General features: G+C 36.4%; 1 protein-coding gene across 6 annotated transcripts in view; it reads right to left on the bottom strand.

Moving 5' to 3' along the window:
• rerea (arginine-glutamic acid dipeptide (RE) repeats a) overlaps window positions 1-25372 on the bottom strand; it is a 242115-nt gene extending 216743 nt beyond the window's left edge. For all 6 annotated transcript variants that reach the window (XM_087307030.1, XM_087307036.1, XM_087307033.1 and 3 more), the window contains exon 1: window positions 25078-25372. The gene's annotated coding sequence lies outside the window, so the exon portion shown is untranslated. The remainder of the gene's footprint in view (window positions 1-25077) is intronic.
• Window positions 25373-27228: the final 1856 nt, after the last annotated feature.

Here is a 27228-nt window from a genome sequence, read left to right as displayed (position 1 = left end):
AATACAGTATTTTTAGTGTAATTGTTTTACAGTAAGTTACTGGTGAACTGCTGCCAGTATGTTACAGCAGATTCTACAGGAAATTGTTAATGATGTATGCTTTATATCCATATCTGAAAGGGTTAGGGACTACAGAATACATTCGAAGAGTCACTCATTTGGTTTTAAATGGAGGAAAATGTAACAATTTGTCAATATGGCTGCTCTACTAAGCGATGCTTTGTCCCTTATGGTAAAAGAGCCAACAATCAATATGCTGACGATTCTCCAGGGGAGGTGTTTGGTCCCCAAATATGTGTTTTTATGACAGTTTATGCAGCTTCATTATTATGAACCCTCTGAGGTCAGCAAATGAGCTGGAATCTTGGTGAATGCTTGCTTCACAAATATGAGAAATATATCTACATGAAGCTTATCTACATCTGTTCTCTTTTGAAAATGTTCAAGAGTTTTGACTTCTTACACATTTTGTAACATCTGCAGTTCAACAATAATGTTCAACCCAGCACACAGCATTGATTAAATTTTTTTTAAATAAATAAATAAATAAATGCATTAAAAAAATATATATATATATATATATTATTCACCTTTTTATTTGGTGGTTTGTTTCAATTCTATTGTATATAGTTAAGTTGACATTATTTGTTTAATTCATTTGTTTTATAATTATTTGTTTCTTTTTCTTCTTTGTCATAAAACTGTCATAATATCCATGAATAAAAATAAAAAATAAATAAATAAGCCTTTTTGTTTGGCATCATTAGGTTCAGTCTTAACCTTTTACAGTCTATGGTCTTAACATTACTGTGTTTACTTGAACCAAGACTAAATGCAACATTTTCATATGTGATCCTGACCAATCAAACAAGAAAAAACTAAGCACTCGCACTAATGTTGCTTATAGATTTATTAAAATCTAAGATTCTATGATTTAGAATTAAATAAATAAACACTTTTCCAAACCTAACATTCAGTTTAACACCCAGCTCTAGATGCAGGCGTCCCTTCTGACATGAAGATTAATCGAAGTCAAGAAATTCTAAGGAAAGCATTAAAGCAAATAGAGGGGGAAAAAAAGCTTTGGGCCTATAATGTTACAGTGATGATCTCTATTGGACTGATATGACCTGGACATGCAGCTGCACATATATTGTTTTCATCCATTACTGCCTATGGGAGAAGTCGATTGTGTATACAGCCTGGCTCAATAGTAAGGAGGAGGTCGGCCACAAGAATAACTGATGAATATTGATTATCTTTACCTTGAGGTGTCTGGGTGGAAATATAAACAAAGTGTGACTCCAACGTTACAAGCCAACACTCTCTATGTGCTGCACAAGGTACAGAAAAGCAATCCAGTAAGACTGCATTTTTTTATGACTTAAAAATAAGCAATGGCTCTGGGTTTGTGTAAGAATTCTAACGTGTAATCAGTCACTATAAATACTCTACCATTCAAAAGACTGGAGTTAGTTGATTTTTATTCATGCCTCTGAAAAAAAAGCATGGCGATTCATTTCGTTTTGGTGACCCCAGGTTAATAAAAAAACTAAGCCAAAAAGAAAATGAATGAATGAATGAACAAATGAATGAATGAATGATGAAAAAAGCATATTGTGCTTATCAAGGCTATTTTTTTCTTTATCAAAAATACATTAAAAATCACATATTTTTATTTAATGCCATGTCAGACAAAAAGTCTGTTTTAAGAATACAACATTTAAAAAAAACACACAAGATACAAGTTTTAATGTTAATAAAATCCCATAATTTTCAACGTGATAAAAATTCACATTTTTTTTCCTAGTGACACTTTGCTAAATATCTTCTTGACCGAGTTTATTTTATAAAACAACCCTTCTGCAGTCATTAAAAGCCGTACAGTCCAGTAGAATGTATTTTTTTTTTGTATCAAAAATACAGTAAAAAAACTAATACTGTAAAGCAGTAATACCAGGTGATGCTCCAATCAGGATTTTTGCAGCCGATACCAAGTACAGATTCCTTGTCATGGTGATCGGCCGATACAGATTCTAATGCTACAAGCTTTATCATGCATTAAGCCCATTTTCCCTCCAAGTATGAACCCTAAGAGAGGATCTTGCTTTAACTAAGAGAATAAATTAAGGATGCTGCATATAATACCTGAAACATATCTGTTATAACCAATTACATGTAAACGGAGCTTTACAGAAAATAATTCATCCAGTCATTTTACTTTGGCTTAGTCCCTTATTTATCCGGGGACGCCACAGTGGAATGGACAGCCAGAGAAAACAACATAACACAGATAAAACAATTGGTAAGAAAATTTGCAAACAATGCAATTGGGAAACATTGCAATTGATAAAAGAAGAAATCAACATGTCTCAAACCAAGGAAAAGTTTGGAGTGAATATTTAATGCACGCCTATAAATCTGATGCTTCTTTACAAAAAGGAAATAGGCCTAGTATAAACAAAAACAAAATGTTTTATTTATATAATAATTTCAGTCAGCTTTTAGTGAACTTGCAATATTGTCAAAAACACAGAACTTTTAGTTCTTACATGTAGGGTTGTAACGGTATGAATTTTTCACGGTATGATAATCGTCTAAAACAATACCACGGTTTGACGGTTTCGCAGTATACGGTATGTTACAAATGTTACAAAATAATAGAACAGTGAAGCAAATTTGACTTTTTCCAAATAATATATTTTTAGTTACTATAAACAACACTACTTACAATGAACAAATAAAAATAAGAAAATAATAAATAATGTGTCAAAGTCCAAATAAAGTCCAAATAAACATGGTGCAAATCCTCAGTAAAAAATAGATATAAATATTTACTATACTATAAATAGTTACATAACGAAACTAGATTCAATATGGAACATCCTTAGGTTTTATGTGCCAGCATGGATATGGTTGTCTATCGATATGGATTTGGATATGGTTGTCTGCAATGCAGACAAACAGCTGCATCTTCATTTGCGTCTTTTGAAAACATCAAGAGCAGCAGTTCGTCTTTGCTGTGTCACTGTTTTGTCATGTTTCTGTGCTGCTGTGCATGCAAAAGTACTTAGTATGAGAATTATTTCATGAAAAACTTTTTTTTTTGCGTTTTATTTAGCCGCGCATAAATGTATGCCTATCTCTCATTCCGTGTTGTTCAAAAAGCTTGGTCCACAAACAAAAGCGAAACCTATGCTTATTGGTTGTGATATAGCGAGTTTGAACCAATCTGGGCATGGAGGAGGGACAATGCATCAATGTATCATGTCTGATTTGTCCGGAGACACAGTGACGAGCGTTTCTTTGTCAAATCAGCGTTGTCAAATGTTGATGACGTAACCGCACTGATTCCGGAGCCTCTGAAAGTCCGCGAATGTTATGTGATACAGCACTGGAAAGCTGAGATTCTCTTCTTTATGCCAATCTTTGAATTGTATGAATCGGATCAGCGGATCAAAAGTTATTAAACATTTAAGAGCAATACTTATTTTTAGCCGCGGGCGGCTGTCTCGGTCTTTAAGGGTTAAAACCGTTGATATGCAATTGTTCATGGTATGATAATCGTGCACGTTCAAATCGTGGTAAACCGTCATACCGGTATATTGTTACAACCCTACTTACATGTGAAAAATCCTAAATACCTGCAAGACCATACAAATATATTGCTCAGCTCCAACCACTGACAGCGGTCTCTCAATGAGAGAGAGGGGGATTTGACTCGAGATATCTTTACTGCTCTATTCATTTAACCTAAGAAATGTAATGCTTAGAACATTACTGTGCCTCTCAAGATCTGTTTTTTTACTCATCCACTCTTGTCGCCATGATTTCTGGCTATTTTAACTAATTTTTGGGGATCACGGAGCTGGTATAAAGCTCACTATACTTATTCTTTTTTCAGCAAAGATGCATTAATAAATGACTAACATCAGAGATACACTACAGCTTTTGGACCACATACATTCTTTTTCAATTCTATTATAACATATGTATGAATGCCACTGGACAAGTGTAGAAAATGCTTGATGCTGATCTCGGATTCTAAAATGTCACTGATTCAGTTAATCCTCTCATATTTTTATAATCCTATACACCACATCTTAAACACAATTCTCAAAATCAAAAATCAATAGCCAACTAAATGATCATTAAAATGCATCTCCATTGACAAAACAAAAGGTTTTATGAACAACAACAATGGCAACAAAAATCAATGTATGCATTTATCAAGGCATTCTAAGGTTAAGACAATTCAGACGCTTCTGCCTTGCTAAACAAGTTGGTTCGATATTTAAAAGTGCTGGTTAATGGGCCAGCAGGATTATAAGGGACGTTACTGAAAGGCACATGTCAAACACAGTGCAGAAGCTGGGTCTCCTCCCCCGGCCAGTGCTAATGCATCAGAGAAAATTGTATGGCTTTGCTAATACATCGTCTCCCCTCCGCCTCTCTCATTCCACACACTAATGCACTTACAAATGGACAAACCAGACTGGAAACAGACTCAGAGTGTCAAAGAAAACAGTGACCGTCTATGTGTGTGCGCGGAGGTGTGTGCATAATTTGGCTTTCTCATCACTGTATCCTGAAAATAAGCATGATCAAAAGATAGTACATTATTTCCAGGGAGCTCGGCTCTAGGGCCCTATGCTTTTTTCAGATGTGGAAAATAAGAACAGAATCGCATAGTCTAGTCATAAAAACAGAATTAGTTGTATGAAAAGAAAGGTAATGGAATTTAGCGCATTGCGGATAAATTCATCAAAAGTAGTGCCGTTGACCAAATTATAAACTGAATTTGAATATCAAATCAACAAAGAGACTTTTTAAATACAAGATCTGCCTGTTCTGCATCTTTCTGAATGAATGATACCTTTGCTTTACAACACATAATCAGATGTGTGTGCAATGCTCATGGTAAAAACATAAACTTTATTTCTAGAGTATAGGCTTCTGCCAGTATCAAATTTTCTTTTTGCGATTAATTGATGAAAAAGCTTTTATCATGATATACGGTATTATGATAAGCTGCAAAAAAAGTTTACTTTAACAGGTACGTTTATTCATTCTCCTTCGGCTTAGTCCTTTATTTATTAGGGGGCACCACAACAGCAGTGGCGTAGCGGACGGGCCTGCAGGGCATGCACCGCGGGGGGGCCCCGCGTGATTAGGGGGCCCCACGTCATCGCGATTTTTAATAATCGAAAATCCAGGAATCGCAATAATCAAACTCTTGGGAACAACTGTGGTCGGAACCAAAGTTTACAGGTCTGTGTTCTCTGAACTCCGCTCAAGCGGTGGACTACTTCATTCTGATTGCTTGCCGCCGAACCGCGTCATAGCCAATGAAGACGCGCCGCTGTTTCTCGCCGCCGGTTCTCGTTAAAAAATGAATGACTTCTGGCTACTTTGACGCTCTCGCCACTTTCGGTTTGTGATCGCTCCTCAGTTTGTGAAGGATTCCCCGCGTTGTCACGCCACTCCGCCTCCTTTCCCCGCTCCTCAATTTGTGACATAGATATATACACTAGATATCGCACAGGGACCCTGAGCATGCGTCTATAGCGCCGCCACATTGGTACAGTGCTCCCAGGACAAATGTCATTCAACCGCACTAGTCAAGACAGTGTTATTACGTGAAGATGCTGGACTTAAGCGCTGTCTACGAGTGTAGTAACGAGCAAACAAAGAAAACAAAGCACAAAGGCAGAACATTTCATAGGATTAAGTTTTTTAAGTTTTTGTATGTTTTGAAATTTGTGCTAAACAGGTCACGTTATTGATAATAGCTATAGTCACTTACTGCATTCACCATTAGGCAAAGTAGCACCAACTCGCACTAAAGACTCGGTTTATGCTAGGTTTGTTGAATAAATCAGCAAACAATGCAAAAGAAATATGACAAAGAGATGCTGCACTGCCAGAAAATTGTATTATTGTCGGCTAGCGAACGAGTCGTTCATAACGGAGATTCATTCACAAACGAATCGCTCCCTCCGTCAGTATGAGAAGTGAAAGCAGGAGAGGAGCTGTATTTCAGCACATGATTAGATCAAAATTAAACAGGGAGAGTGAATAGTACATTTTCATACACACAAACACAAGCTTTTTGTCAGGAATGCCCGTGCAATAAGTGATCCATCAATTTAGAAAAGTGATGTCAAATAAAAATTTTCATATTAAAAAAAATGCATACTAACATCCAGGAAAACTCCCGATCATAGATATATGTGTATATCTATGTGTTTATCTATGTGTATATGTGTATATCCCCCCCCCCCGCCGCCTTCAACTGGGGGCCCCGTCGGTGATCCCTGCAGGGGGGCCTCCGCATTTTGCGCTACGCCACTGCACAACAGAATAAACCACCAACTACTATATGTTTTACTATCATATGTTTTACGAGGCGAACGCCCTTCCAACCCAGCACTGGGAAACACCCATACATTCTCGCATTCACACACTTTAGTTTAATTTAGGACAATTTAGTTAATCTGATTCACTTAGGCTACGTTCACACTGCGAGGCTTAGTGCTCAAACCTGATTTTTTTTCAGATCAGATTTTTTTGCATCACTGTTCACACTGCTGTAATAAATGCGGCCAATGTCAGATTTGCAGAGTGAAAAGATAGTTCTAAACTGTCCGGCATGCGCAAAAGTACTGTTACGGACAGCACAAAAGGTTTAATTATACACACAATGTGTGTACTGCATGAAGTAAGCATGCTGTCATAATATGCTTAATTTGATTATTGCCCTTTTCACAGATAAAAGTTTTGTATTTCATGAACTGCAAAGGGTTGTTCTGCTACTACTAATGGCCCAGCTGGGACTCAAACCAGTGACCTTCTTGCTGTGAGGCGACAGTGCAAACCACTAAGCCACCGTGCCACCCTTAACAGGCATAATAATCAAAAAATACTTGTGCATAAAGTATAAGTGTATTGCTTTATTGTACATACAGGTTCAGAGTAAATAAATGTTTTAAACAAATTAACTTGCAAAAGGTTGATGGAGTTTTATAGGTATTACTTTACTGTAATGTAAATGTTAGGTAATGCTTTAAAACCAACAGTGAGAAACAGCCAAATAGCTATATTTTAACATTAACAAAAAATACAATTAAATTTTATTTGTTATGAATAGGGCCAGACAGAATCAGCAGACAATTTTAGCTATTTCTGCAGAATGATTTTGGGAGTATCGTAACTAAAAATTTAATGTGAGAAATAAAAAAATAACTTTTTTAACTTTTATTTAATGTTTGCAATGCAAATCCAATTAGATCCACTTATTTGGTAAACAAAGCAAGTCTCTCATATAATACATCTACTAAAAGACATAAAATATTACTTTACAAATCGTATTGTAAATAAATCATATGAATATTTTAATTTTAGACAACAATTTTACTGAAATTACACAAATTTACACACAATTACTTAAGTAAATAAGTAGACTCAATGATGGGCTAAACATCTGCGGAAATCTGCACGCGCAGACTCTGTGTAGGCCTAGTTATGAACTAATAAAATTAACTATTAGCTATTGATTTTATTGCGTTATTAGGCATCAATTAAAAAAATTAACATTGAAGGTGCAGTATAGGTGATCTGCCAAAAAGGCTAACGGGTTAGCTGAATATCTTTGAAACACAGTCCCTCCCCTGCCATCCAAAGCCACGCCTCCTAAAAAGATGACAGCAGACAGCCCACTAGTTCATGTCATTCGCCAGTTAGAAAACGTTACAGCATTTTAAAATACTGCAATACTAAACAAAAAACTGTATAATATCTAGCATGTTTTCAGTTGCACGCATGTACATGCAAATTGCGGATCTGCGCCAGCAGAAATGCGTCGTGGTACAAATCTACATTTGTTGACAGACAATTTGGGCTACTTATCAGAATTATGAGAAATGTTGGCCCAACAATATTTAGTTGGATGAAATTTTTTTTGTTGTATGCCTTACCCACAATATAAAAATACATATAAATACATTTAGATCATTTACTTTAATCATAACTATTGGAATGTGAAGAGACTTTTATCCAGCACTGCACCTTCAAGACTGAAACTTAAAATCAAATTATTCAATTTAATCGATTACAAAAAATACTTTATTAAATTTGTAGTAATTGACAGGTAATTTTTTTCTGTAATCATTAGTTATTGTATTTTTTTGGTAAAATAACATTTAATTCATTTTTTTTTTCATTCAGAATATAGTACAGTAGCTGCAAATTTTTATAATTTTTATCGATTTTTATCATTTGCATCATATCAAACATTTTGTTTTCTATCATCCATTTCATTTGTTTTGTAGTGCTTTTACTAGTTTTGTTTTGTAGTTCAATTGTCAGGGGTTTGACGAAAAACAAATGAAATTGGCTTCAATTTTTGATGCAAGTGGGAAACATGCCGACTATGCCGAGCAACAGACATTATGAAGTGCCTTGACTCTGAAGTGATTTTGTCGCAAAGGCATGAACAAAAAGTTGGTAGAGGTAGCCTGTTGCTTAAGAATAGTATTTGCATGCATAGTGCATAAAATTAACTGCGGTCGAAATTGTCACAAAATTAAAAACGAAACGCCTTGTTGTGTGAAACGCCTGAGAAAATATCATTGAACGATGATGCCATGACATTATTTAAACTATGTATTATAACATCCAAAACGGGGACATTCAAAATGCCAGTGGTGTAGCGGTTAGAGCATCGACATGTCCACTCCAGTGCTCACGACGGCCTGAGTAGGATTTCAACCTCGAGGTCCTATGCTGATCCTCCCCCTCTTTCTGCTCTTCACGCTTACCTGTCAATACTCTCTACTGTCCTATCCATTAAAGGTGAAAACCAGGAAAAATATTATTACAAAAGCAACTCATGTAAACACCTTAATCTTTTTATTGTTTTACTCAGATTAAGGCAAATAATTTCATTTCTAATGCTCATATAAACATAGTGAGTCAGTGATGAGTGAGTGAATTATTAAAATGAAGCCCAGAAAGAAAGAATCACAGAAAATTCAAACAGGAAAAATGTATGGTATTCAGAAAAAAAAAACAGAATTCAAATGTAAAAAGCACATTTCATATGGCCCTTCAGCTCAATGCAGCTGCAGGAACGAGTCAATAAAGCGCCGGCATGCAGAGACCGTGTTTGTGCAATGTTCATTCCATGTCATTACAGCAGCCAATCTTTTACCTAATCAGCACTGTGACTTCTCAGCCAGCAGGGACGGGCCAACACGGCTCCTACAAGATGCCATCTTATTTTCCACCCTTTCTACTGACAGCAGCCAAGTGGTTCGCTCTTAAAACAGTCTGTTAATTGCTCCCCGCACCCCTTTCCCTGCTCTCAGTGCACGTCATGGAAGCCTTTGGTAAGTCTTTGGTACTTTCATTTCCTAACATCTGCTTCGGCTTTGCTTTAAAAATCATCAGTGTCTCTGCTTCTTTCCCAATTCCACAGGATGACTCCCATTGCACATACAGTTGTGTCTGATCTGGGAGGACATCTTGGAACAATCTGGAGAAGGGCCCATAAGTCTTGAGCATGTTACGTTAAACTGCTTGCTGGTGTCTGGTCCCTGCTACATGGCGAAACACACAGCCGCAGCATAACACACTCAGCATTACAAAGGCAAAATGTCACCGCTTGACTGCTTTTGACTCTTGACCCTTTTTATGCCATTATAAACCACCGACTTCAACTGTAAGCTTTTCATAACTGTGTGAATACTAAAAGAACTGGCCTGTGAGACGTCAATATATCTAAAGGATAACATGCAGACAGCTGGTCGTTTAGTAGAATAAACCCTGATGGTGTGATCAGGACCTCAATGTGAAGCAGATGGATTTTATGTCACTCTGAAGGGCTTCATTTTGGTCAGACGGTCAGATGACTTTAGGTTATAATAAATACATGGATACTTAATTACAATTCAAAGTAGATATTAAATAAATGAAAATTAAATAATAAAGTAAAATAAAAATAAAACCTTTCCTAATAATAACAATAATAATTATTACTTCTAGTGTTATCAAGATACTGAATTTTCGGGACCAATTGGTAGAGAAATTTTTTAAATGTCCATTTCGTGCAAACAGATACAGTTAAGTGGACACTGGAGTGTTTTAAAGCCACGAAGATCAGTTGGTCTGTCTATGAGCTGACATACAAACGACCCGCTGAAGAATCGACTGATCTTCGTGGATTTAAAACACTCCTGTGTCCCTGTATCTGTGTTTTCACTCGGTAGACAGCGGTTGATATGATGACCTTCATGGCAAATCACAGTCACTTCTGTTGAGCATGTGAACACAATGGCAAATCAGAAGTGTTTAAGAACGCGCTCAAACGTTAGCAGGATATAGACGTTTTTTAAACTTCTAGTACTGTAATTCATTTAAACTGACATGGTTACTGCTCCAAAATAATTTAAATATTTCTCAAAATAAAAAATATTTTGTTCAAAATAGAAAAAAGATTTTGTTTTTACCCAGACATTTAAAAAGAACATATTTTAGAACAGTAATCACAATACCGTGAAATCGTGATACTTTTATCCAAGGTTATCATATATATATATATATATATATATATATATATATATATATATATGTGTGTGTGTGTGTGTGTGTGTTTGTGTGTGTGTGTGTCAGGTTAATTTTTCATCTACTTACTGATTGATAGGCTGATTTGTTGAGGTAAAACACAAGTGGAATGATTAAATATTAATTTATATATATATTTTGTTTGCATAAACTGCTACATTGACATATATTAACAGTTGTTTCTCCCTCTACATTTCTACATTGTCCCTCATTCAGCAGTCTTCACATTTTTAACCAATATTTTCTATTTTCTTTTTATGCCTATAACCAGACCCTTCAAACTACTCCAGAGACCAGTGTAATAAAGATACACAACATCTCCACTCACTGACTGTGCGATGATCAAATATCTATTACATTTGCAGAAATGATTAGACTACAAAAAAAGTATCTGCAGCTACACAGTTTGCAGCACAACCGCAGCATGTCTTACTGCTTGTTTTCCTCTCCTCTTAGACGCTACAAAAAAAAATGATGTACACTACATTTGCATGACTCTCTCGAAAACTGTCAAGACACACAAGGAAATCAGCCCCTGCTCAAGACACACAGAGCCTCTGGATGTCAGAGAGGAAGAAAGAAGGGCCTGTCTCATTTCTGCCAGGCTGCCCTGAGTGTCAGCCTAATATCTTAAAACAACAGATGCAGAAAGCACTGCTGCAGCCAATTACCCGCTTTTGGCATTTGTGCTACACAAACATCCACACGCAAGCACGCACACACACGAGCGCGCAACAGAAAACATCTTTTGAGAAGAATGAAAGAGCTGGATTGTTATGCGTGCTGTCAATGTGTGTTGTCAGACTGTTAAATTTAATGAGTACACAGAATTTGAATGGGCCATCAAGGGCTCTTCACAAAGAGCATGACAGCATTGTCCAGGGCATCAGACCTTTCAAGGAGGAATCATGGATTTCCAACAAACAAGGGTGATTTGCAGTCACGCTGTCTTTGCAAATCAAAGCAGACCTTACAGTTGAACAACAGCAGCATAAAGAATGACCTACTTGGCCACGTAGATGGCAGCCATCGGTAACAGACTACAAAGAGGAGGTGAGATTGATGACCAGCAAGGTAAAAGGTAAATTAGGCTGAAGACATCTCTTTACATGAGAAACTAACTTTCAGCTTAATGTCATGAAGAAATACTTGGTATAGTACAAGGGATTGTTTACCTAAAAATGATGCATTAATTACCTGTTTATCTGAAACAGCCTGTTTGAGTTTCTTTCTTCTGTTAAACACAAAGGAAAATATACTGAAGGATGCTGGGGGAAAACAGCCATTCACATAGCATTTTTTATAAATGCCAATGGCTGTTTTTAATACAACATTCTTCAGAATATCTTGTTTCAGGTTTTAAGTTCAGAACCACTTGAGTGTGAGTAAATCATGAGTAAATGTTCATTTTTGGTTATTGCACTATAGAGTCATTCCATACTGACAGGGTATAAACTTAACACTCATCAAGTGCCAAATGTGACTGGCATGAAGGAGTTACCCGCCAGTTGACTAATTAACTTTTTATATTAAATCTAGCAATGACTGAGATTGAAATATGGTTTAGAATGATTACTAAAACTTAAAGACTGCATGTAATATCATCTGAGTACTGAGATTTCTTTTGTTTTGTTTTTCTGACATGATAACAGTGTTTAGATCTAAATTTACATTAAGCATGATGACTATAAATATAAATGATAAACATCTTTTCATCCACACCCACAAACGATAATAAAAAATATATATTTGGAGTTTTATCTTTGAATAGTTCATTTGGCATTACCTCCTGCAACCAGCAGATGTCCTCAGTGTGCTAATACCCTGATCTGACCAGTGAATCTTTATTTAAAAATGTATTAGTAATATTATCAAACTAATTTTACAACCGTAGACAGTGTAATGAAATTAAAAGCAAACTATTTTCCACTGCATTTTTCAAAGGAGGGAACACAAAGCCTATGAAACTCTGGATACCAGAGCTACTTTTATACTTCAATTTGCTAGCCTGGCTGGCATAACTAGGCCTGCCACAATAAGGGAGATTTGTTGTGTGATATATTGTCACAGAAATTGTTGCAATAAGCGATATTATTGTCATTTTGAGATCGATTTATGCTCCTGATTATGCAATGATTATAAAACAGCATAATAATGCAAATAGCCAAAACACTTTAAAATACTTTGCATTCCTAAGGTTATTTCGATTCTGTAATTTGATGTTAAAAAAGGTAGATTTCCCATTATATTTACTATTAAATGTCCTATTAGGTAAATGTCCAATTCTAAACGTTGACACCTGGGAGGTAGAAAGTTAATGTCATTATAAAATGGCTTTAACATCATTTGTGAATTTGTAAATATATATATTGCAATGGCAAAAAATGTTGAGGTCCTCTTCAAGTTTTGCACTATAAGTCAATATATTGATTGTTGTGACAGGCCTATGCATAACTATGTATTTTTAACATTTTTAAAGCCAACTGTTTTTAGATGGTGATTATCTTTAAATAATCATTGAAAAGAAGGTTTAACATGAAGCGGCAAGCTGTTCCATAACATTGTCGTCTGCAGCTACAAACAGCATGAGCCCTTTAGGTTTCAATTGATTCTGACTGTCAGCCTTTTATTGGTTATTAGCAAAGTAAAAAAAATGACAAAAGTGATATTGTTTCTCTACATCTTTATTGTTATAATAATCTAAACTTTGCTTTTCTTTCTAAAGACAAAATTGATAAAAACAAATTAATTTAAAAATCATTCTGAAAATCAGTCCTATTTTTTTATTCTATTAATACATTATAATAGATACTCTATAACAGTTCTAATAATAAAACTTGAATTTTAGAACTGTATATTAATTATATTTAGTTATCTTGTTTGGTGTGTGAACAGGCCTCAAGATCGGTTACCAAGAAAGGATCCACATGAGCTCCATCTCTTCAAGTGCAGTATAAGACTGAGACAAATATAATACACATTGAAAATACAATATCAAACATCTTACCAAGTTAGCAACAAGAATGGTTTAAAATTAACCTGCTGTAAACAAAATATAACTAAATATGATAGTGTATAAAGGTGATAAAAGTGTGCAAACTGGTATTATTGTGTTTTGAAACATTACTTTTAAAACCAGCACATTAAGACGCAATGTACAAAAATGGGCCCCATTTTTGGAAGATTTAGAAGCAGAAATGTGAAGCTTATAAAATATAGACAAGCATTTACAATGGTCTATTAAAATTGTGTATTAATAACAGCTGCGAGCAGTTCAAAACATTGTTTTACAGTTTTATTTGAAGGTTTATGATGTTTGCATCATCATGGCAACACGGTGTAAAATCTGACAACTTCACACAAAAAAGGACAGCAAGTAATTGTTTTTCCACACAAATCACATTAACAGTCATCATAACATCTTTTATTACACCTTATTAAAATAGACATCTTGGCGAGGCACAAAAGCTCTCAACTAAGCGTATATGATCCCTGACTATTCCTTTAACTGATAGCAATCCTTTTAAAACAAAAGAGGCTAAGACTGGTTTTCTACTATCAGACTTAATTTAAAGCGAAAAGATTTCAGCAAAAAATGAAAATCTATCTCATCTTTTGCCTCTGTTGTTTCTGCCTGTACCAAATGTCACAGCACTATCACACATATCCGAGTGTGTGCTGAGCTGCACGCCAGGTTGGTCAACTATCTGACACGAATCAAGGCTGGGATCAAACGGAGCAGTGTGTCAGAGTGATGGAGCATTATGTAAATGCTGCCTCTCCCTGCCTAAATATTGACAAATCAGCTCGGAGAAGCAAGGCAGTGAGAGCACACCAGCATCCACATGGGATCTCCCCTCCAGTCGCCTGACTGACACTTCATAGGAAATGTCTTCCATTTACAACCCATTATTTACTGCTCTCCCCATGATTGCTTCACACTGGCCCTGGCAGCAGCTGCCCCAAATTGCCCTCTTGGGTGGATGCTGAGCACACTCTTGCTCAAAAGATGGATTCGCGCCATGCCAAAAAAAACTAACCAGATTATACTACTGTTTTCACCAATTCCCGGATTGCAGCCTCTGTCCTGAAAGACTGGGAGAATCTGGGATTGCACAAGACAGCTTGATCTGAATAATGCAGCGAGGATTCTCATATCACTGCTAATGTTCAGCACTTAACTGTGCTAGTAAAGGAAAATCAATTATCCTTTAAAGGGTCACGAAACACCAAAACACATTTTTTGAGCTGTTGACAGTCGTATGTGTCTCACGCTGCTTAAAAAACTGTTAGGGCAGATATATTTCACTAAAAAGTGAAAATTGGTTGTTTTGACGTTATTTCGAGCAAATTCGTACTTCCAGTTTGAAACGAATTTTTGAAGCTGCATCACAGCTATGAGATCTTAGCGTGTATTCCAGTGTGTAGACTGGACCTCTGTACCTGGTAGTGCCTTATTACGTCTCTGAGTGTGCTGCATTAATGCATGAGTAAGACTTGGTTTAAACCAATCAGCACGCTCTATTGTGCAACTTCATTAATATTTATTAATGTTACAGTGTTCAGACGGCAGTGAGACGCCACATATTGTTGACAAAACAAGTGTGCAGTGTTGCTTTTAAAATTTGCTGCAGTGAACCTTTTGTTTTCATTTTCTCTCTATGAGAGCACAGCTGGACTTGCGTGTGGAAATGGGAAATGCGGTGTTTTTTTTTTCCTCTCATTCGCTGTGCGGTAACAAACATGGCATGAAAAACACACGCTTCCAGCAATTCCTCGAATCAAATATCTCGTTTGTCACGAGGAGCATGAATGAATTCCCTGAATGAACAAGCCAAACTGCAGTTAAAGTCCACCATTTAATAATTTGTCAAATATTTCGATTACTGATGTCCATGTGAACACAATCACTGTTTTTCTCCCATGTGTGTGTGTGTGTGTGCGTTTTGACTCTTTGAAAATCAGCATGCGCCCAAATCAACACTCCCATTTTTATGCAAATTTTTTACAGACCCTCCCTCTTTTGCTTCTTCGACACTCCTCCCTAAACAGGACACTCCCACTTTCCCGACTTTTTCCAAAGTAGAGGTGGTAAAACACCCTGCTGAAACAAGGGGGTTTCATGGCCCATTAAAGAATGCTAACTATTTTTGTGTCTTTATGAATGGACAATGATGATTCTTACAAGTCAGAAGTTATGCTGTCTGTCACTGTAAATGTTCAAGCTTGTTAATGTCAGGTCAAGAACATTAACTTAGTCTGTTAATGGCCTAGTGGTTAAGTGCACCTAAGTATAGCACCATGGTGCTCTCGGTGATCCGAGTTCAATTCCTGGCCTGAGGTCCTTTGCAACCCTTCCCCTCTCTCTGCTCCCAATACTCACTATCTGTAACCTCCACTATCCTGTCCAAATTAAAGGTGACCGCTTCTTGAAGGTTACTGCTCCTTTGTTGCATTATTTTTAACTCTGCAGTTAAAGACTTTGAATAATTATTAGAAATATAAAGTTACTGTTATCTAATGTGTAGGACTGTCACAATTACTAATATATTAATATATCATTAGAAAATACTTTATTGTTTTCCTCCGGGTGCTCCGGTCTCCCCCACAAGTCCAAAGATATGCTTTATAGGTGAACTGGGTAGGCTCAATTGTCTGAGATGTGCATGTGTGTGAATGGAAGTGTATGGGTGTTTCCCAGTAAAGGGTTGCAGCTGGAAGGGCATCCACTGCGTAAAGGATATGCTGATAAGTTTCCGGTCATTTCCCTGTGGCGGCCTCAGGTTAATAAAGTGACTAAGCCGAAAAGAAAATGAATAAATGAAAATATTATATTACATTTAATTTTTTTCACAGGATTAAATTACATTTTATTACAATTAATTTATTTTATTACATAATAAATATAAAACTATATAATTTTCATTGCATTAATTTAAATCATAACACAATTATGCAAAATGACAACTATATTAGATGATAGGGCTGTGTGATTAATCGAAATCAAACCGCAATCGCAAATTAAAGCGTTGTGATAAGCTAAATCGCAAGAAGCTGCAATATGAAATATATATATTTACTATTTAATTTCTCCCATCCCAGAGCAAATGAGTGACTGCTGCCTGTGTGTGATAGTCTTGTTAGCCAATTAAGTAAGCACACTTTAATTCTGCCCAATTAGAATTGCGCAACAGAACTATGCGGAGAGCCCACAATAAAAAAAAAAAAGAAAACAAAGAGGAACTTGCTATTATATGCTATTATATCTTATTATAATGTATTATATTACAATTCATTATATAATATAATATATTATAAAATACATTAAATCATATTGGTTTCATTTTAATTGTATTTTGACACCCAAAATAAGGGGAAATTATACTATATTATTAAATAATAATAATAATAATAATAATAATAATAAGTCATATATATGGTTATATTATACTATACAAGGGCAGCACAGTGACGCAGTGGGTAAGAAAGTGACTGGTTCGAGCCCCGGCTGGATCAGTTGACATTTCTGTGTGGAGCTCTAAGCTGAAAAGAAAATGAATGAATTATACTATACATTTGCAGCATTATTAATTTCAAAGTAGACAAGGCGGCCCTATTTTTATTAACAAACTTATTATTAAATTAACAACTTACTAAGTATTTAAAAAAATAACCTTCAACAAACTAAAAAGTGACATGAACAAAACCAAATTATATCGATAACAACTATTTCACTGACAATTAATTGTCAGAACAAAATTCACAATCAGGTCAACCCACATAGTGAACAGGCACTGTGCGTCATATTTATCCACATTCAGCAGTAAAAAACAAATCCAAAAGTGACCCAACACCATCATACATCTACAGTGTTATGGAAAATGATGAAAATGACAGGCACTCCGAATGCAACATATTCAACAAACAAGTTATAAAAGGTGTGATGAACTGCCTTTGCGATGGGAAGTCTGTGCTGCGCTTTAACCTGTTTTCAAAAGCCGAGCCAGGCCTATATGTACAGCAAATACAATAGGCCGTCGCCTTCAGGGGTGAAAAATGAGCACAGCTGTGAGTCAGTGTGACACTGATTTTGTTCAACAGTTTACATAGCAGCTCTGTGATACCCTTGAGAGTCCTCTCATGCCCTTTGGCCAGTGAAGAATGATTACTAATAGCTTTCTCCTACACTGTTAAGACTCCCACACACTCTCTTTTTTGTAGCATGACGCTGAAATAACAAGATCATCAGAGAATAGCAAATTGAGAGTTATTCTATCCGCATCAGAGTCTCCGACAATAATGTGCCGCAACAAACAGAAACCTGTGGTGGTGTCGGTGTTAGGCATTGTTCATTATAAGGCATGATTGTGGCTGTAAGTGTTTTGTTAAACAGCGATATCAGCTCTGAGGTCTGTGGACGACTGAATGCTCATGTGATAATCCTAGACTGTTTGATTCTCTTTTACTTTCTCTCAGCCTGTTAGATAAGCACGTAACCCGAGGCAGATGGTGCTGAGAGTCGCTGTTATGGAGCAACTGTAAAGCTAAGCCATTGTGCTTAAGATAAGTCTATTTGTGAAGAGAATGTCACTTAATGTTGCAAGTCTGCAAAACACTGCTCAGTTGCATCTGTAGTGCAAGACCACAAAGTAGGACTATAAACAATAGTTTAGATAATAAGTAAGGGCTTAGTAATAAGGATTTGTTCAGCTGAGACAGTTGCCCCATAATAAAAGATGCTTTTTTTTAAGCTACATACAGTTAAAATCAGAATTATTAGCCCCCCTTTAACAGAGCAAGGAAATTTTCACTGTATGTCTGATAATATTTTTTCTTCTGGAGTAAGTCTTAATTTTTTTTTATTTTGGCTAGAATAAAAGCAGTTTTTAATTTTTAAAAAACATTTTAAGGTCAAAACTATTAGCCTCTTTAAGCTTTTTTTTTGATAGTCAACAGAACAAACCATCATTATACAATAACTTGCCTAATTACCCTATCCTGCCTAGTTAACCTAATTAACCTAGTTAAGCCTTTGTTTCAAATGCGATGAAAAAATCTCTACGTTAAAAAGAAATTGGGGAAATTCTGACTTCAACTGTAATAATTCATACCTGTGTCACAGCCATGAGTTTTGTGCTAATGAATGATTGTCAAAATATTTTATTGTTTATTTTGATCACTTGCAGGATAAGCCTGATTGTTTTAATGTTATACTTAAGAATTTTGTGATTAAGCCCTGATTAATATGGGGCCTAAGCCGAAAAGAAAATGAATTAATGGATATTATACTATATTATAGTATATAATATAACATATTATTAGTATTAGTATTATTATATAAAAAATACATTAAAGGGGAATTGAATAAGCTAAATTGGCCGTAGTGTAATTGCAAGAGTGTATGAGGGTTTCCAAGTGTTGGGTTACAGCTGGAAAGGCATTCGCTGCATAAAACATAGGCTGGATAAGTTGGTGGTTCATTCCGCTGTGACAACCCCTGATAAATAAAAGGAATAAGCGGAAAATAAAATAAATGAATGAATAACAGTAATTATAATATTTTTATTCTTACTATTGGCAGTGCTAGCAAATATGCAAAAATACTTTTTTCTTTTTTTCTTGCAACAATAACCTGGAAGTTCTTAAACTGTAATGCAAATGAAAAATAATCCATAAAAACAATCAACAATACAATGCAACACAATCTTACTGATGGTTTAATTAAGAACATAAGTCTATTTTTGGTAAAAACCTTGTGTGTTAATCAGCAAGAACAGATCCTTTCAGACAGAGACAAACCAGCTCAAAACTAACTATGGGACAATAACCGTTTTCAAGGTATACCACGGTTTGGAAAAGTCAAGCTTTTATAATCACCAAAACTTTCTGCTGTACCAATCCTGTGGTATACATAAGTTTTTTTTTTTTTTTTTTAAGTTTTTTCTTTTTTTAGTTTTTTAAGACAAAGGTATCTCCAGCAAAAAAGATCCAAAGATGCCATTTTAAATTGTAAAGAAATCTGTGTTTTAGAAACTAATGAAGACAGCAGAAGTCAATGATTCATTTGAATGTTTCTTAAAATAAAATATATTGTTCAAAGAAGGAAAAAGTTGTTGTTTTTTACCCACACATTTAAAGACAATATATTTTACAGCAGTAATCACAATACTGTCAAACAGTGATCTTTTTATCCAAGGTCAGTCAGATACAGTCAGAATCTTATACCGGACAAGCCTACTTTCAACAACAATCCCATACACAACACTGAAACCCAAACATTTAAATTAGCAAAGCATTTCAAAATCCATTTACAACCCAGCACTGGCACCAAAATGGCAAATGACTGTTCTGTAAACTGGTCTGAAACACTCTCACACTGGCCTCACTCCAGCAGACCATCTTTAGTGAGCCCTGACAAGCTATGTATATTAACAAGTCAAGGAGCATGAAATAACAGTTTTACACATTAACTCATTTTAGCAAAACAGAACAGCTTGTCTGAGTGCCGTGCAAGAGATTATCAAACACATTGGAGAAAAATGACCATGAACAAAAAATAAATAAATAGATACACTTCTGCCTCCTCCAATCACAAGCTGTTGAGAGTGCCATTTGGTCTTAGTGCAACACTGTGGCAGATGGCCGTACAATTCAGCCTGTGTTTACTGCATGCTGAATGGACAAGAAAACAATGCCACAATTATGATCTTATTCAGTATATTTCAAATGAAGTGTGACGAGCCGGCTCTAGTTCTGCATCCTGGAACAACAAATCGTGCCACAGTTCACCTAAATCGAATTAGGTGTCCTAATGAAAACCAGCCGCATCAATAAAAACATTTGTTACTTTTCAAGAGCAAGCAAACACAAGGGTGTAATGGTGCACCTCACAACCTGGGCCTCACATTTGATTAATTAGCTTGGTTTATTGATTTTCAAAGTGTAAGCTGGATAATTTAATGTTTAAGCACTATTTGGCTCTAATAGGCAGGGCCAGATGGAATCTGCGGAAGTTTTTTGCTATATTTCTGCAGAAAATTTTTGTAAAAATCTGCGAATTTCTATGTGAAATAAAAAATAATTTCTTTTAAACTTTTATTTAATGTTTAAATTGCATATCCAATTAGATGTACTTTATTTGGTAAACAAAGCAAGTCTCTCAATTAATATCTGAACTAAAAGACTGAAAATATTACTGGACAAACTGCATTGTGCATAAATCAGATGTACATTTTCATATTAGTCAATAATATTACTGAAATTAATTTAAAAACTGAATAAATATAGATTTACACACATTTACTCATGTAAATAAACAGAATTAATGATGGGCTAAAAATCTGCAGAACTCTGCGCGTGCAGATTCCATGTGGGCCTACTAATAGGTATATAATACACCAAACTACATTTACATTATAGGGAAAAGTGGCCTAAATATAGTCTTTTATTGCTCACCTCTAGTGTTTCTTATGACATTCTGAATAGCAAAAAGCACATGGGGATTTTTTTTCAATTTCGATTTGTGTCACTTTCATATGTGGTATCAGGTGTTTTGCAGTTGTCCCATTTGATGCGACTTCTGCATAATTTTTGATAGATAGTCATCATCTTTCTGCACTGGCATGTACTATAAACTAAATCGTACTAAATCTTCCTTCTTGGCGACTGCCTCATTAACCCTTTAATGAGTAGCATCTGACCACTAAAATGTTAGGTTCATTTTGAGATCAGCTGCTAAATTCAAATCTGCTTTTCCATGATGGCTGGTACTGCTGCAAAGAAAGATGCAGATCAGGGTTTTCAATCACAACATTTATCTTAGGCATCAGAAAATTAAATGCACATTAGTACTAGCCAAACAAACCATTTATAGCTTGAAAAATACAGCAATTATAATCATATTAAACACTTTGATGTTGTGCCTTATTCAAATTATATACACACACACTAGAAAGTTTACACTCTGTGTATCGTTCTTTTTAGCGAATGTTGGTCAGTTTAAGGCCACGCTCAGTTTAAACAGAAAATCTGATAATTGACATATTTAAAACAGTTTGGAGAGTTAACAGTGTGAATGTTGCCTTGCATGCAGTTCTACTACTACTATTGCAACTACTTCAACACAAATGCTGATTTTTATAGTGCATATACATTTATTTCATAATGAATGATTGTTTATATCATATAAAAGTTTCTTCATAATAGTTTCATAAGGGTTTCGCTTGGTTTGTTTTATCTGAACCAGAAATTTAAACAATATAGCACTCAGTTGTGATTTACTTAGCCTTCACAGTACACACTACAGTGATCAACATTTGAGGTGGATAAAAAAAAAATTCAAAATAGTCCTAAGAAAAGAACGGGTGTTGTTATATAATAAATAGTTTAAGGAAAACTTTGATGAAATGATTTAATCCACTTCAAAGGTTGGCAGCTGTAATTGCTAAGACAGAACCTAAAGATGCTAAACAAAAAAACAGCTTGTGACATATTTTTGCAACAGAAATGCATTTCATTGGGCTAAATAAACTCATTGCATGTGTGTTTTAGTAATTTGCATTAACTAATGACTGGTAAATAGCTAACTGTGTGTTCACACCAAAAGCGGCGAGAGCGTCAAAATAGCCGGAAGTCATTTATTTTCAATGGGAGCTGGCGGTGAGGAGCGGCATGTTGCATCGACGCCGAGAGTTGAAATCAAGTCAACTGTGCTAATGAGCTGTGACGCAGTTCAGCAGCAACCAGTCGAAATGTGGACGCCCACCGCTTGACAGGAGTCCAGAAAACACAGTTCTGTGAACTTTGGTTCTGACCACAGTTGTTTCCAAGGGTTTGATTATTACTGGATTTCCAACTACGATGTTTTCTTACAGTAGAGCTGCACGATTCTGGCTAAAATGAGAATCACGTTTTTTTTTTTTTTTGCCTTAAATTAAGATCACGATTTTCTCACGATTCTGTAGATGTAAAATAAAGGTTAATATGAGTGCGCTATTTTTATTGTTATTCTCAAACATGTGGTAAAACAGCAATAGGCTTTGTGTAGCTGTACTGTTGGTTAAAATGCTAAACTTTGTATAGACTTGGAATGGTGGACTTGAACAGACTTTAGATTTGTCCTGGTCATTAATGCTGATAATAGTTCTGATGTTAAATTATTGTGTTTGAGACATATGCTTACAATCTGTAATTTTCTGCTTAAAATCTGTCACTGACGTGATTTTCATGAATACAGAAGACTGGATGGGTGGTTTTGCATTTCAGCGGGTTTGGATACTTCTGGGGCTGGAATCAGTCAGCTACATCTGGCAACACTGTGTGAGCTTTCGGCTTCATTTTCACTACTAAGAGCGTTCACTTCCCGCGCGGCTCCCAAACGATCACTCTGTGCCACAAACTGAAGTTATTTACAACTCTATTACCTGTAATTCACAGCCTATGCAGGTTCTTTTCACTAAAGTAGACTGATTCAGAGGCGCGTGCGCCCCCGCCCTCTCTGTGGTAACAGCTTACGGTCAGCTCATGTCACGTGTCCGCATTTTGCGGTCGCGAATACCTTACATGAAGACAGAAATAAAATTTTTGGGGTGAGTTATATCTTATAAATAAATACAGTATGTGACTCTTTCAACACCATTTGGAGGTGTCCACGTTGCTGAACATTGTATGTAAAACAATGTGAAGATTTGTGCGGCCGCCATTGCTTCTCTACTAAACTTGAAATCATGAATGACAGAATCGTAGAAATGCTGGATTAAGATCGTCTAGGGGTCGAATCGAGATTGCGATCTTTTTACGATTAATTGTGCAGCTCTATCTTACAGGGATATACATTTTTTTTAAAGTTACTGGCAGGTTGATGTGCATAAATGTTATGTTTCTTTAAAAAGCAGGAATCTCATGCTAAATAACGACAATATTGCAAAACAATATTGAATATTTTAGACATATGGACCCATATGGAGTAAAGTAAAGCCACACCACATGCCACATCTTGATCATTTTCACGCTAGAAAGCATGTTTTTATGCGGGAATGTAACTGATTTGCTACAATGGCTCCTTTACATATAAGATCAATGCAGCAAATTTTTACACTCTCGCTGGTGGAGCTGGGAAGGCAGACTTTGAGCGAACTTTGACGCTCTCGCCGCCTTTGGTGTGAACGCACAGTAAGAAATGTGTACATGAATATCAAATGCTCCAGGAAATCCTGTCAGACATATTGTGGCCGGGTATGTTTAAGCATTCTGCCTCTTATGGCCAAAACTTGTGCCATCATATCCTTGTTTTTTTATTGGTTTATTTAGATGTCTTCAGCTCATTTTGTTTTCACATTTTAAGCAGTTTGTCTGGAAGAAAATCAAGCCTTATTTATTTATTTTGACGGAGTCAGTCCACTAGTTTGGTGCAGGTTTTGCTGGCAGCGTTCACACTTATTCAAGTGAACAGCTCAATATTAATAGAGTCAAACCTACTAAATGTGAACAAACCACAAATCTTGTAGCATTTCTCTTATTCGTTTGGTTTTCGTAGTGTGCACAATTACTGTATTTACTAGCGGTGTTTATGAAATCTATGAAATTGTGTGTTTGCAAACCTGCAAAATACAGGAAGCAACACTCAACCACCTGTTTACATCTTCACGGTCAGTCTGTTTTGTGTCTTTTTCTGCCCATCGCTTTTCAATCAAAGAGCACTATTATCTTGAAAGCTGCTTAGATAGCTAGTTCCACCAATAAACTACAGATACAAACTGCCAGCTTAACCATCATAACAAACACCATAAAAACAGTGGACTGATCTTTCAAAGCACATCTTTGGCTAACCAGACACAGGGCAAACATGGTGCGTCAATACTGTCACCTGACCTCTCAGGACATATTTGACAATAAAACAATGTGGTCAGACAACCACCCTTGATTTAGAAATCACGAGACAGGTGGGAACCCTCAGAATCTCGCAATGACACAATCTCGACAGATCAGTGTAATTAGGACAAGTGCAATTAAGTGAAGGAGATACATGCGTGCCTGTGCGCGCGCACAAGTTTCCAACAAAGCGCTCGTGACTCGGGTGCAAGACATAATAAAACACGAGCCAAACTATCAAGTTCAATCCTGTCCGAACTCTCTTATAACCTTGCTGACCGGGTTCACTGCCCTTCCGATGACTTGATGTGGCGGTGTTATGATTAAATCAGCACATGAATAATAAAGAGATATATCTTTGTCAAACGCTATGATCGTTGACACACACAGTGATGATGAGGATGGTGAAGAAGATGATGCTGCTGCTAGCCTGCTAGCTAATGTCTCCTGTATTAATAAAGCATAACACCTCCTGAACGGCAGCTTACAACGGCTGTAATTAACACAGAAAGCAAATTGCAACAGCCATGAGCTAACCAGATCATCTTCCGTACACCCGAGAAGACGGTCAAAGGCGGAACTTACCTGAAATCCTTCTCTACAACATCAGAGATTTTGTGTTTTGAGATGTTGTAACTGAGCAGCAGCGGTTAGCGGATGAGAGTCAAGTGCCGCTTCAAGTGTTTTGGAGTCGTTTTACACCCTTAGCACAACGATATTAATGATATGGCTGTCACTCATCAATATTTATGGTGGTGAGGAGTGTTGGTAACGGGTCAGTGTTGGGACACAGTGTTGTCTTTCTCTCTCTCTCTCTCTCTCTCTCTCTCTCTTTCTCTTCTTGCTCTGTCTTTCTGTAAGAAAGAACCCCCCCTCACTTGAAAGCCGCTCTTCCTGAGAGGAGAATAGTGTGCGCGTAAACGCTCTGCCCACTTTGCAGTGTCGCACACTGTGATTGGTTGACCGCTTGCAGAGCATAAGACGCGGGCCAATCAGATTGCTCATTTTGTGATTTAAAAACGCGCGTGTGTATGTGTGTGAGACTGAGAGCATTTCTCTGTGTGGATGGACAAACATTATTATCATGATGGTATTGATTGACAGTTTATTCACACCTGCTATTTTTTGTTTCTTTAAAATGTTTTTTTTTAATTTATTCAGGCACACAGTGATTCCTTCCATAATTCAGTCTGCAGCTTTGGGGGCTGTTCACAACATATTTAGCATTCATTTGTATTTTCTAAGTTTTTTGTTTTGTTTGTTGTCATGTTTTTTAATTAGCCTACCTTCCATGCATTGTGAAATACAGCACTAAGTGAATGAAAGCATCGAGCTGAGGGTTTCATCTGAAAGTGCACCGTGTTTAAAACTATTGATTCTTTAACAAAATCGAATAAGTCGAATAAATTAATCTTGCTGGGTTCAGATCTTTTGCCTGAGCATGACGATGTAAAACGTCACCAAACATGTAGTACCAGATCCGGTAAAACGTGAACGTGCCTTTCCTCTTCAGATACTAGCGGAGCATGGGAGATCATGCGACTGATCGTGACACGAAGATGACGATCACTTACAGATGGAGATTTGGCTACGGGGAATAAAGGGTTATTGTTCATTTTCACAACAATACCACATAGCAAACTATGTGCTGTGTTTGTTCCTGTAATTTTTCTAATTTTTGATATAACCTATGCTGTAATGCTGTTTGTTATTCAATAAAGGAGCAGCAGCGACTATTATGTATGGGACTTTGTCAGACTTTGATAGGGATTGAAAATAACTGTTACAGTACACATATACCAGTTTCTTCTTCCTCCAGATCATAACATTTAAGTGTAATTAAAATTGTTGCTAAACAGTTTGCATAATATGTGTTTATTGTGTATTGTAATTGTGTATAGTAAGTTGTAATGACTCCACACAGCTTAAAATCAGTAATCTATTATAGATAAGTACTTGTGCTGTAGCTCTCAGGTTAAATCTTTACAGGGTATTCACATATTGCGTCCAAAACCAAGTTGAAAACAAGACACGTGCCTCTTCCTTTACCGATTTAAATGCGTTTCTGAACTGGCAATCCTCTGCTGTTTGTCTGTGCTATAGTCACTATCAGCTGTTCCTTACAGGTGCGATGTGCTCAATTTTCAAAATAGTTCATCTTTTGCCACTGTGTGGATTAATACTGAATCTGTGCTGCTGTTATTTGGGGTTAGGTTTAGGAGTAGAGTAATATGCTGGTTTTTAACTGCATTGCTTTATTGCATTCCTGAATTGGGCTCTCATACTCTCTGCTACTTCATAACTGTGGTGGGCGTTTCTCTTTGTCTTGCGCTGAACTCAATCGACCAATCACAACAGACTATGTAATCGGACCAATCAGCTCAGATTAGCATCACGCTAAGGAGGGCTTTGGGAACAAATGAATAGCTGAACAAATCATATAGATGTCAATGAGATAATTAGGTAAAAATAAATGCATATTATAAGAGAATGAAAGTGTTTTTTGACCTTGCTTGTATGGGTAACCCTGCCGTTTCTATACCCCCCAACCCACTCTGAGCTGAGATAGAACCAACAGCCTTCCGCATGGGAGTCAGTTGTTCTTCCCAAGGAGGCTAAAGACTATGGCGTCTAGCAATTGTCACTAGAGCACCTTAAGAGGTCAGAGGAATGAGGTTCACCTGCACAGTACCTACTAGCTGGCATACGTTATACATGTCTATCAGCCAAAACCAA

This window comes from Danio rerio, chromosome 23 (assembly GCF_052040795.2).
Source record: "Danio rerio strain M-AB ecotype USA chromosome 23, GRCz13ab, whole genome shotgun sequence".
Taxonomy (NCBI): Eukaryota; Metazoa; Chordata; class Actinopteri; order Cypriniformes; family Danionidae; genus Danio; species Danio rerio.
Note: the sequence above shows the minus strand (reverse complement) of the source record. Positions and strands in the feature narration are given on the sequence as shown.